This window comes from Triticum urartu, chromosome 2 (genome assembly GCF_003073215.2).
Source record: "Triticum urartu cultivar G1812 chromosome 2, Tu2.1, whole genome shotgun sequence".
Classification (NCBI taxonomy): Eukaryota; Viridiplantae; Streptophyta; class Magnoliopsida; order Poales; family Poaceae; genus Triticum; species Triticum urartu.
The window spans coordinates 585,860,811-585,871,878 of NC_053023.1; positions in this window are offsets into that span (position 1 = coordinate 585,860,811).

Here is an 11,068-nt window from a genome sequence, read left to right on the forward strand (position 1 = left end):
CGTTAACCCCGAAGTGACAATAATCGTGATACTTACCAATGATGATCGTAGTTTGAGGACTTTATGTATTCACTATGTGTTAATGCTTTGGTCTGGTACTCTATTAAAAGTAGGCCTTAATATCCCTTAGTTTCCAATAGGACCCCGCTGTCACAGGAGGGTAGGACAAAACATGTCATGCAAGTTCTTTTCCATAAGCACGTATGACTATATTTAGAATACATGCCTACATTACATTGATGAACCGGAGCTAGTTCTGTTTCACCCTATGTTATAACTATTGCATGAGGAATTGCATCCGACATAATTATCCATCACTGATCCATTGCCTACGAGCTTTTCATATATTGTTCTTCGCGTGTTTACTTTTCCGTTGCTACTGTTACAATCACTATAAAACCAAAACTTCTAACGTTACTTTTTCTATCGTTACCACTACTATCATATTACTTTGCTACTAAATACCTTGCTACAGATATTAAGTTATCCAGGTGTGGTTGAATTGACAACTCAGCTACTAATACTTGAGAATATTCTTTGGCTCCCCTTTTGTCGAATCAATAAATTTGGGTTGAATACTCTACCCTCGAAAACTATTGCGATCCCCTATACTTGTGGGTTATCACTCCACATGAACGTCGCTAGCGGTGGCGTCGCTGACTGTCTTGCGCCTCCACAAGACGCCATCGGTGGCGGCACGGCTAGAGGATGGTAGTCTACGAGAGCGTACTGTGGGAGCGAGAGGATCGCCGTGCGTCCCCTCGAAGAACTGTTGCGATCCCCTATACTTGTGGGTTATCAAGACTATTTTCTGGTGTCGTTGCCGGGGAGCATAGCTCTATTCCTTGAGTCACTTGGGATTTATATTTGTTTATCACTATGAAGAATTTGAAAGATCAAAGAACCAATATTTTTCCCTCAACTACGAGGGGAGGTAAGGAACTGCCATCTAGCTCTGCACTGGATTCACCTTCTGTTTTGAGTAAACTTGTGACACCTACACATGCTATTGATTCTGATAGGTCGCATGTTATTGATGATGCCACTTCTGCTTTGCATGATACTTATGATGAAACTACTTCTATGCTTGAAAATACTGTGCCACTAGGTGAATTTCTTGATGAACAACTCGCTAGGGTTAGAGAGAATGAAATTATTGAAAATGATAATATTGATGAAAGTGATGATGAAGATTCTCCCCTAGATATGAATTGCCTATTGTGCCTGAGGGTTATGTTATGGATGGAAAAAATACTAGAGACTTTCTTGCTTGCAACGATAGATCTGATCTTAAGAAATTATTAGCTAAGCTTAAAGAAAAGTCTTTGAATGCTAGAATGAAATATGACCCTACTTTTGCTACTTCACCTATCTTTATTACTAATAAGGATTATGATTTCTCTGTCGATCCTAAGTTAATTACTTTGGTTGAATCTGACCCTTTCTATGGCTATGAATCTGAAACTGTTGTGGCACATCTTACTAAATTAAATGATATAGCCACCCTGTTTACTCATGATGAGAAAACTCGCTATTACTTTATCCTTAAGTTGTTTCCGTTCTCATTAAAGGGTGATGCTAAAACATGGTTTAATTCTCTTGATCCTGGTTGTGTGCGTAGTCCCCAGGATATGATTTATTACTTCTCTACTAAATATGTCCCCGCTCATAAGAAACAAGCTGCCTTAAGGGAAATATATAATTTTGTGCAAATTGAAGAAGAGAGTCTCCCACAAGCTTGGGGGAGGCTTCTCCGATTAATTAATGCTTTGCCTGATCATCCTCTCAAGAAAAATGAAATACTTGATATCTTTTATAATGGACTAACCGATGCTTCCAGAGACCACCTGGATAGTTGTGCTGGTTGTGTTTTCACGGAAAGAACTATTGATCAAGCTGAATTGCTATTGAATAATATGTTGAGTAATGAAAATGATTGGACACTTCCTGAACCAACTCCTAAGCCAACTCCGAAGAAAAGGGGTATTCTATTTCTCAGTCCTGAAGATATGCAAGAGGCAAAGAAATCTATGAAAGAAAAAGGTATTAAAGTTGAAGATGTTAAGAATTTACCACCTATTGAAGAAATACATGGTCTTGATAACCCGACACAGGTAGTAAAGGTAAATTTTCTCTATAGATTTGATAAATGTGAAATCCCACCCACTAAGTTCGCTAGCCAATGCTTGGATGAGTTTGATGACTTTATGGTTAAACAAGAATACTTCAATACTTATGTTGGTAGATAATTGAAACGTAATGCTTATATGATTGAACACCTTGAGTGATTATATGTCTAGAGTTAAAGGTGAACTTAAACTTATTAGTAAACATGCTTCTATGGTAACCACTCAAGTAGAACAAGTACTTAAGGCTGAGAATATTTGCTCAATGAATTAAATAATAAGAAAAATGATAATGCTGTTAGAGTTATGATTAGAGGGGGTAAAATGACTCAGGAACCTTTGTATTCTGAGGGCCATCCTAAGAGAATTGAGAAAGATTCTCACAGAACTAATATTGATGCACCTTGTTCTTCTAAGAGGAAGAAAAAGAAAATGATAGGACTTTACATGCTCCTAGTGAACCTATTGTAGACACACCTGAGAATCCCAATGATATTTCTATTTCTGATGCTGAAACACAATCTGGTAATGAACATGAACCTAGTGATAATGTTAATGATGATGTTCATGTTGATGCTCAACCTAGCAATGATAATGATGTAGAGATTGAACCTGCTGTTGATCTTGATTACCCACAATCAAAGAATCAACATTATGATAAGAGAGACTTTGTTGCTAGGAGGCACAGTAAGGAAATAGAACCACGGGTCCAGAAACCCATGCCTTTTCCTCCTAAACCATCCAAGAAGAAGGATGATGAGGATTTTGAGCGCTTTGCTGAAATGATTAGACCTATCTTTTTGCGTATGCGTTTGACTGATATGCTTAAAATGGATCCTTATGCTAAGTACATGAAAGATATTGTCACTAATAAAAGAAAGATACCAGAAGCTAAAATTTCCACCATGCTTTCTAATTACACTTTCAAGGTTGGAATACCAAAGAAACTTGGAGATCCAGGAGTACCAACTATACCATGCCCCATTAAAAGAAACTATGTTAAAACTACTTTATGTGATCTTGGAGCCGGTGTTAGTGTTATGACTCTCTCTCTTTATATTGTAGACTTGATTTGAATAAGTTGACACCCACTGAAATATATTTGCAAATGGTTGATAAATCAACTGCTATACCTGTTGGTATTTGTGAGGATGTGCCTGTTGTGGTTGCAAACGTTACTATATTAACAGACTTTGTTATTCTTGATATTCCCGAGGATGATAGTATGTCGATTATCCTTGGTAGACCCTTTTTGAATACTGCAGGGGCTGTTGCTGATTGCAACAAAGGAAATGTCACTTTTCATGTTAATGGTAATGAACATACTTTACACTTTTCGAGGAAACAACCTCAAGTCCAAAGTATCAATTCTATTGGAAAAATTTCAACAATTACTATTAGGAGTTTTGAATTTCCTCTTCCTACTGTCAAGAAGAAATATGATATTCTTATTGTTGGGTACATGCATATCCCCGTTGAGGTAACCTAGTGTTATTCGAAAATTCTCCGGTTTCATGTTGTTCGAAAAGAGTTTGTTAACAAGACTTGATCAACCTTGTTAGTGGATCCCTCTTTTTACTTTCTGTCATTTATATTAAATGAAGAAAAAATAGTATTTTCTATCTGTTTTATGAATTATCCATGCAATGAAAAATACCCCAAAAATAAAAGTTCTCCAAATGCCCTGAAAATTTAATATGATTTTTCTAGAATGAGAATATCTGGCACTGAGAACACACCAGGGGGACCCACCACGTGGCCACGAGGGTGGAGGGCGCGCCCTACCCCCTGGGTGCGCCCCCTGCCTCGTGGACCCCACGTGGGTCCCCTCCACTTATCCTTGCACCCACACACTTCGTCTTGCTCCATAAAAAATCATCCACTAGCTCAAACCCGAGTTTTTGCTCATCTTGCTGCCATTTTCGATATCCTTGCTCAAAGCTCCATTCACAAAACTGCTTTGGGGGATTGTTCTACGGTATGTGACTCCTCCAATGGTCCAATTAGTTTTTTTCTAGTGCTTTATTTATTGTAAATTTTTTGCTGCCTAGGTGACCCTGTTCTTGAGCTTGCATGTCAAATTTATGTGGTCAAAAGTAGTTTTAATGCATGATATAGCCTCTAGGAACTTGTAGGAGTAGTTACTATCAATTTTTTTGAGTTTGGTTCACTTTTATTTTGAGTCACAAAAAATTTTAGAAATTTTTCAGAGGAAGAAATATGTTTAGGATAATGTACCAAGGTGGTTCCTCAAGGAAGCAAGGCCCAAGGCCCGCAATGCGCGAGCAAGAACAATGAACTACCAAGGGAGGCTCAAGTGCAGCCTTGTGACTGGCCGTCAGAGGATTTCATGGTTCGGGCAGGCATCAAGGAAGAATTTGACGCATATGTGCGTAACGCTGGTCTGGAGAGCTTCGAGGCAGATAAGTGCCAGCAATAACTCTACTTAACTGATTCATTAGTGAGAAGATTTTAATTTACATCCTCGTGCAATTCTCACACTCTCCTATTTGATCTTTATGACCAATCTTATACTATGGACTTAGAAGATTCTAATAATGCTTGTAAACTCCTGCAGTGGGGTAGTGCTAGCAAGCCTCGCAAATCTGAATATAAAGACTTTCTTGCTAGTATAAGTGTGGTGGAATCTAGGGAAATCACGCAAGCTACCATAAGGAGCATTCATTTTCCTGCCATACATTATTTTGCTCTCTTGATAGGTAGATGCATTAACGGTAAGGATGAGGTATGTCACATGTGTGTTGCTAATCTTAGTATTCTCAAGAGTGTTGTATTAGGAGATAGACAATATAAATTGGGGGCCATTGTTGCACGTAGGTTGCATAGCAATAGTATTAATGGATATTTCTTAGGTGGAATTTATGCAACTCGTTTAGCTAATTTTATTGGTATACCCATACATGGGGATGATATTGAGTTGCCTCCTGCTTATCTAGATTATAATGCTATGGTTCGTGATCAGTTTGTTGAGAGGAACGATCAATTCCTCCAGTACCGACTAATCTTTGACAGACGACGCACCTATCACGTCGCTCTCCCTGCTCCTGCTTTCTTTGATTTTCAGACAAAAGGAAGATATGTTATAACTAGGGAGGAGGCGAACGAGTACCAGAGGAGGACGGAGGCAGCTTGCCTCCAAGCTGCAACTCATGAGGCAATTGCCGTTGCATCTCAGTACGACCCCGGCTACAGTTTTGATCCCTGGGCATAGACCAACTTAGGCCAAAAGCCTAAGCTTGGGGGAGTACGTATTTCTCACCCACATTACATTTATGTTCACACACTCATGCCAGTTGTCGGTGCTCATACTTTTTCATTGTATCATCCATGCTAGTTTATTTTATTTTTAAGCTTTCTTCTTGTGTGTTTGAAAAACCTTAAGAAAAACCAAAAAAATTAGTTGTAGCTTTTAGCTAGTTTACTTTCCATGCATGTAGTAGTAGTAATTAGAAAGAAAACCCAAAAAGATTTCTCGTTCTTCTTTTGCTTGTTGGGAGCTTTCCCATGTAAATAGTTTTGTTTCTTTTCTTTTCTTTCGGGGTCGAAAGGATAAGACCACGATGAAAATTTTGAGTGGCTCTCATATGCATTATTGTTGATCTAACAAAGAGCCCGCATTACCTTGTCTTCTCCTGTATATCGAATGCTTGCAGATTCCATCTTAGTCCAATGCACGTGCACTATTATTATTATTATCATCCACACTATTCAGTCATGCAAGTGAAAGGCAATAATGACGATATATGATGAACTGACTGAGATAAGAAAAGCTGGTATGAACTCGACCTCTCTTGTTTTGGTAAATATGATTAGTTCATCGTTCCTGATTCAACCTATGATGAATGAAACATGTTTGCAATGACAATTAGAGATTATAGTTTCTTATGCCATGCTTAATTAGCTAGGAGTTTATAATGGTTTACCTTGCATGCCAACATGCTATTAAAATGGTTGTCATGTGGTATGATGGGGTGGTATCCTCCTTTGAACGATTTGAGTGGCTTGACTTGGCACATGTTCACGCATGTAGTTGAAACAAAATCAACATAGCCTCCACGATATTTATGTTCATGGTGAATTATATCCTACTCATGCTTGCATTCGGTGTTGATTAATTTTAATGCATGTTCATGACTGTTGTCGCTCTCTAGCTGGTCGCTTCCCAGTCTCTTTATAGCCTTCACTTGTACTAAGCGGGAATACTACTTGTGCATCCATCTCCATAAACCCCAAAGTTATTCCATATGAGTCCACCATACCTTCCTATATAGGGTATCTACCTGCCGTCTGAAGTAAATTTGTATGTGCCAAACTCTAAACCTTCAAATAAACATTCTGTTTTGTATGCTCTGTATCTTCCATGCTAGGCGGGTTATTCTCAAGAGGAGTGGACTCCGCTCCTCACTCACGAGAAAATGGCTGGTCACCGGGATGCCCAGTCCCATGCTCAAATGAAATCAAAATAATTGCAAATAAAACTCCCCCAGGATTGTTGTTAGTTGGAGGCACCTGTTGTTTTGGGCAAGCCATGGATTGATGCTTGTTGGTGGTGGGGGAGTATAAACTTTAACATTCTTCTTCGGAACCTCCTATAATGTCTATAGCATGGAAGATATCGAGATCTCTCGGTTGTTATGTTGACAATGAAAGTATACCGCTCAAACTATTATTCATCTCTTTTTCAAAATCGAGCTCTAACACCTCTACAAATCCCTGCTTCCCTCTACGAAGGGCCTATCTATTTACCTTTATGTTGAGTCATCATCCTCTTATTAAAAAGCACCAGTTCGATAGCACCGCTGTCATTTTCATGTATTATTATTAGTTTACGTTGAGTATGACTTGACTGGCTCTCTTTTACCATGAATTACAATTTCCATTCAGCCCTTGATTTTCAGGGGTGCTCTGCATTTATGTTTTGCGGTCTTAGAAAGGGCTAGCGAGATACCATCTTGTTATATCATATTATGATAGTTTTGAGAAAGTGTTGTCATCCGAGATTTATTATTATTGCTCGCTATTTGATTATGCCATTGATATGAGTAAACATGAGACCTAAATGTTATTGTGAATATGGTTAGTTCATAATCTTTGTTGAAAACTTGAATGCTGGCTTTACATATTTACAACAACAAGTGCAAACAGAGTTTGTAAAAGTTTTTTCTTTATCACTTTCACTTTATCAACTGAATTGCTTGAGGACAAGCAAAGGTTTAAGCTTGGGGGAGTTGATACGTATCCAATGTATCTACTTTTCCAAACTCTTTTTCCCTTGTTTTGGACTCTAACTTCCATGATTTGAATGGAACTAACCCGGACTGACGCTGTTTTCAGCAGAATTGCCATGGTGTTATTTTTGTGCAGAAATAAAAGTTCTTGGAATGACCTGAAAATCAACGGAGATTATTTTTGGAATATATAAAAAATACTGGTGAAAGAGGCCAGGGGGCCCACACCCTGTCCACGAGGGTGGGGGGCGCGCCTACCCCCTGGGCGCGCCCCCTGCCTCGTGGGCCCCTTGGTGCTCCTCTGACCTCAACTCCAACTCTATATATTTGTGTTCGGGGAGAAAAAAATCAGAGAGAAGGATTCATCGCGTTTTACGATATGGAGCTACCGCCAAGCTCTAAACTCTCTCGGGAGGGCTGATCGGGAGTCCGTTCAGGGCTCCGGAGAGGGGAATCCATCGCCATCGTCATCATCAACCTTCCCCCATCACCAATTTCATGATGCTCACCGTCGTACGTGAGTAATTCCATCGTAGGCTTGCTGGACGGTGATGGGTTGGATGAGATTTATCATGTAATCGAGTTAGTTTTGTTAGGGTTTGATCCCTAGTATCCATTATGTTCTGAGATTGATGTTGCTATGACTTTGCTATGCTTAATGCTTGTCATTAGGGCCCGAGTGCCATGATTTCAGATCTGAACCTATTATGTTTTCATGAATATATGTGAGTTCTTGATCCTATCTTGCAAATATATATTCACCTATTATGTGTTATGATCCATTAACCCCGAAGTGAAAATAATCGGGATACTTACCGGTGATGACCGTACTTTGAGGAGTTCATGTATTCACTATGTTTTAATGCTTCGGTCTGGTACTCTATTAAAAGGAGGCCTTAATATCCCTTAGTTTTCAATAGGACCCCGCTGCCACGGGAGGGTAGGACAAAATATGTCATGCAAGTTCTTTTCCATAAGCACGTACGACTATATTCGGAATACATGCCTACATTACGTTGATGAACTGGAGCAAGTTCTGTGTCACCCTATGTTATAACTATTGCATGAGGAATCGCATCCGACATAATTATCCATCATTGATACATTGCCTACGAACTTTTCATATATTGTTCTTCGCTTGTTTACTTTTCCGTTGCTATTGTTACAATCACTATAAAACCAAAAACTGCTACCGTTACTTTTGCCACCGTTACCACTACTATCATATTACTTTGGGACTAAATACCTTGCTGCAGATATTAAGTTATCCAGGTGTGGTTGAATTGAGAACTCAGCTGCTAATACTTGAGAATATTCTTTGGCTCCCCTTGTGTCAAATCAATAAATTTGGGTTGAATACTCTACCCTCGAAAACTGTTGCGATCCCCTATACTTGTGGGTTATCACTCCACACGAACGTCGCTAGCGGTGGCGTCGCTGACTGTCTTGCGCCTCCACAAGACGCCATCGGTGGCGGCACGGCTAGAGGATGGTAGTCTACGAGAGCGTACTGTGGGAGCGAGAGGATCGCCGTGCATCCCCTCGAAGAACCGCGGCGTCGACGTATCGGCACGACGGGGAGGGCGGCTTTGGCGGAGTGAATGGAGTGGAGGGGGACGGGGGGAGGGGGGTTTGGGGAACATTATTGGCTAGTTGGCCGAAGGGCGGTTGAATTTGGGATTTAGGGGTGTCTGCGCTTTGGGAATGGGGGTCCCCAGACTTGCCTGCCTGCAGCCCACGGCGTGGCTCTGCGAGCGGGCCCGTACAGCCCATCTTCACCAACAAGCGCTCAAGACCCTCGTGAGGGGCCAAGCCTCGCAAGGCGGACGACACAAGACCTCCTCGGGTGCGGCCTCACCAAGCTGGATAGCGAGGGGCGGAGAGTTCAAGGCAAGGTAAACCTCGCAAGGTTAGAGTGACGTGAGCCATGATGACCTAGGCCAGGCGGGCACCAGCGCGCACAGTGTCCTTCTTTCCTCTTTGGTGCTAAGGAAGCAAGCACAGGCATGGAGTACCGAGGCATCAAGCAAAGGTTTCCATATCAATGCAACGATGCCAAGAACAGCAGGACGGCAAGATGGAGGTCACCATGGAGCCCAAGGCGGTGTCACCACCAGAGCCTTTTGCAGGCGAAGACTGCTTTTGTCAGGATAAGCTATACTAGCTGCCGCTTTTAAATTGGTCGTTGTTGGCTCCCTTCCCGCTCAATATTTGGGGAGAGGACCAAGGCCTCTATAAATAGGATTAGCCACCACAGTAGGAGGCAACTGGTCTGGAACTCATTCAGCTCATCCTCACACCCACCAAGCACAAGAACACCTCGCCTCAGGAGGCCGTTCTTCCCCTTGTACTGTTCATCCCGAGCCCTAGAGGCAATCGACCACACCACACTGGAGTAGGGTATTACACCACAACGGCGGCCCAAACTAGTATAAATCTTGTGTCCTTTGTGTTGCGACTTCATCGATTTAGCCCATGAGATCTTAGCGAAGCTAGGACGTGGATCAGTAGGGGGAGATCTTCGCACGCACCCAAGTGTTCGAACCTTGAGGGTTTTGCCGGAACCCGAGATCCGACATTTGGCGCGCCAGGCAGGGGTGCACCGGAGCTCTCCTTCCACCAGCCAATCCGCTCGTTGATACTTCAGCGCTCCGTGGCTCCGATGTTAGGTGACTCAAGAGCCGATACCGACCGCTGGGCGGCCTCGCCGGCCAGGGCGGCACCGTCTTCCCAAGAAGACCTCAACCTCGCGCCTCAGGCGGCACTCGCACCGTCAAACACCTCGGGGCATGGGCGGCGCGGTCACTCACCCTCTGCTCTTACTCCACGACAGGCGCGAGCTCCTGCAAGGGCCGCAAGCCATGCCGCGGCGACGGCGCCGCACACTCGGAGGGAGCAGGCAAACATGCGGGCTACACTCATGGTGGCGCGGGAGTTGCTGCGGTGCCGGCTGATGGAGAGCAGCCGGGATGCACTGCTGGACCGCGTCGCCGAGCTCCTGGACACAGCGGCCGAGGGAGCACCGCCCTTCTGCTACTAGCTCACGCCCCAGGCAGCGGCTGGATCCCACGGCGGACCTCGCCGCGCCCGCGTGCCCCCGAGTGCGCACGGGGGCCTCGTCGACACTAGCGTGATCCCCGACGGATGGCGCCCCATCGCACCCGCACCATCCCAGATGGGTGCGGGCATGAGCGTCGCCGCACACAGCCCCGGCGGGGCGCTACCCCACGGTCCTCAGGACGGCGTCATGGGCCGGGCGACATGGAGCGTGGGGCACTTCGGCGAGGTCTTCGGGGCAAGGGCCTCGAAGGCCTACGTGCCCCGCATGATGAACCAGGAGTACACACCAGAAGATGACCCCGGCTCATACCTCGAGCCAAGCTGGGAAGAGGAGGCACTAGGAGTTGAGGCCTTCCAGGAGTCGCCCGAGAGCCCCACCAACCGCGCCGTCGACAACAGCTATAGGGTACCACTAATCTCCCAGGGGCAGGCTTACGCTAACCATGAATCACAAGTCAACCAGGTCACAGCGCCAGGCGACGATTCTGGCACGGCGGTATCTGTCTCACCAGGAGAGGCTCACCGGGGGCTGCGTGGGAGGGGCCGGGATCAAGGCCCCTCCCCGCGTTGCATGGAGCAAGGCATCGCCCGGATGTAGGCCCTCTGCTGGGGAGGCGCCGGCGAGCCTTCCCC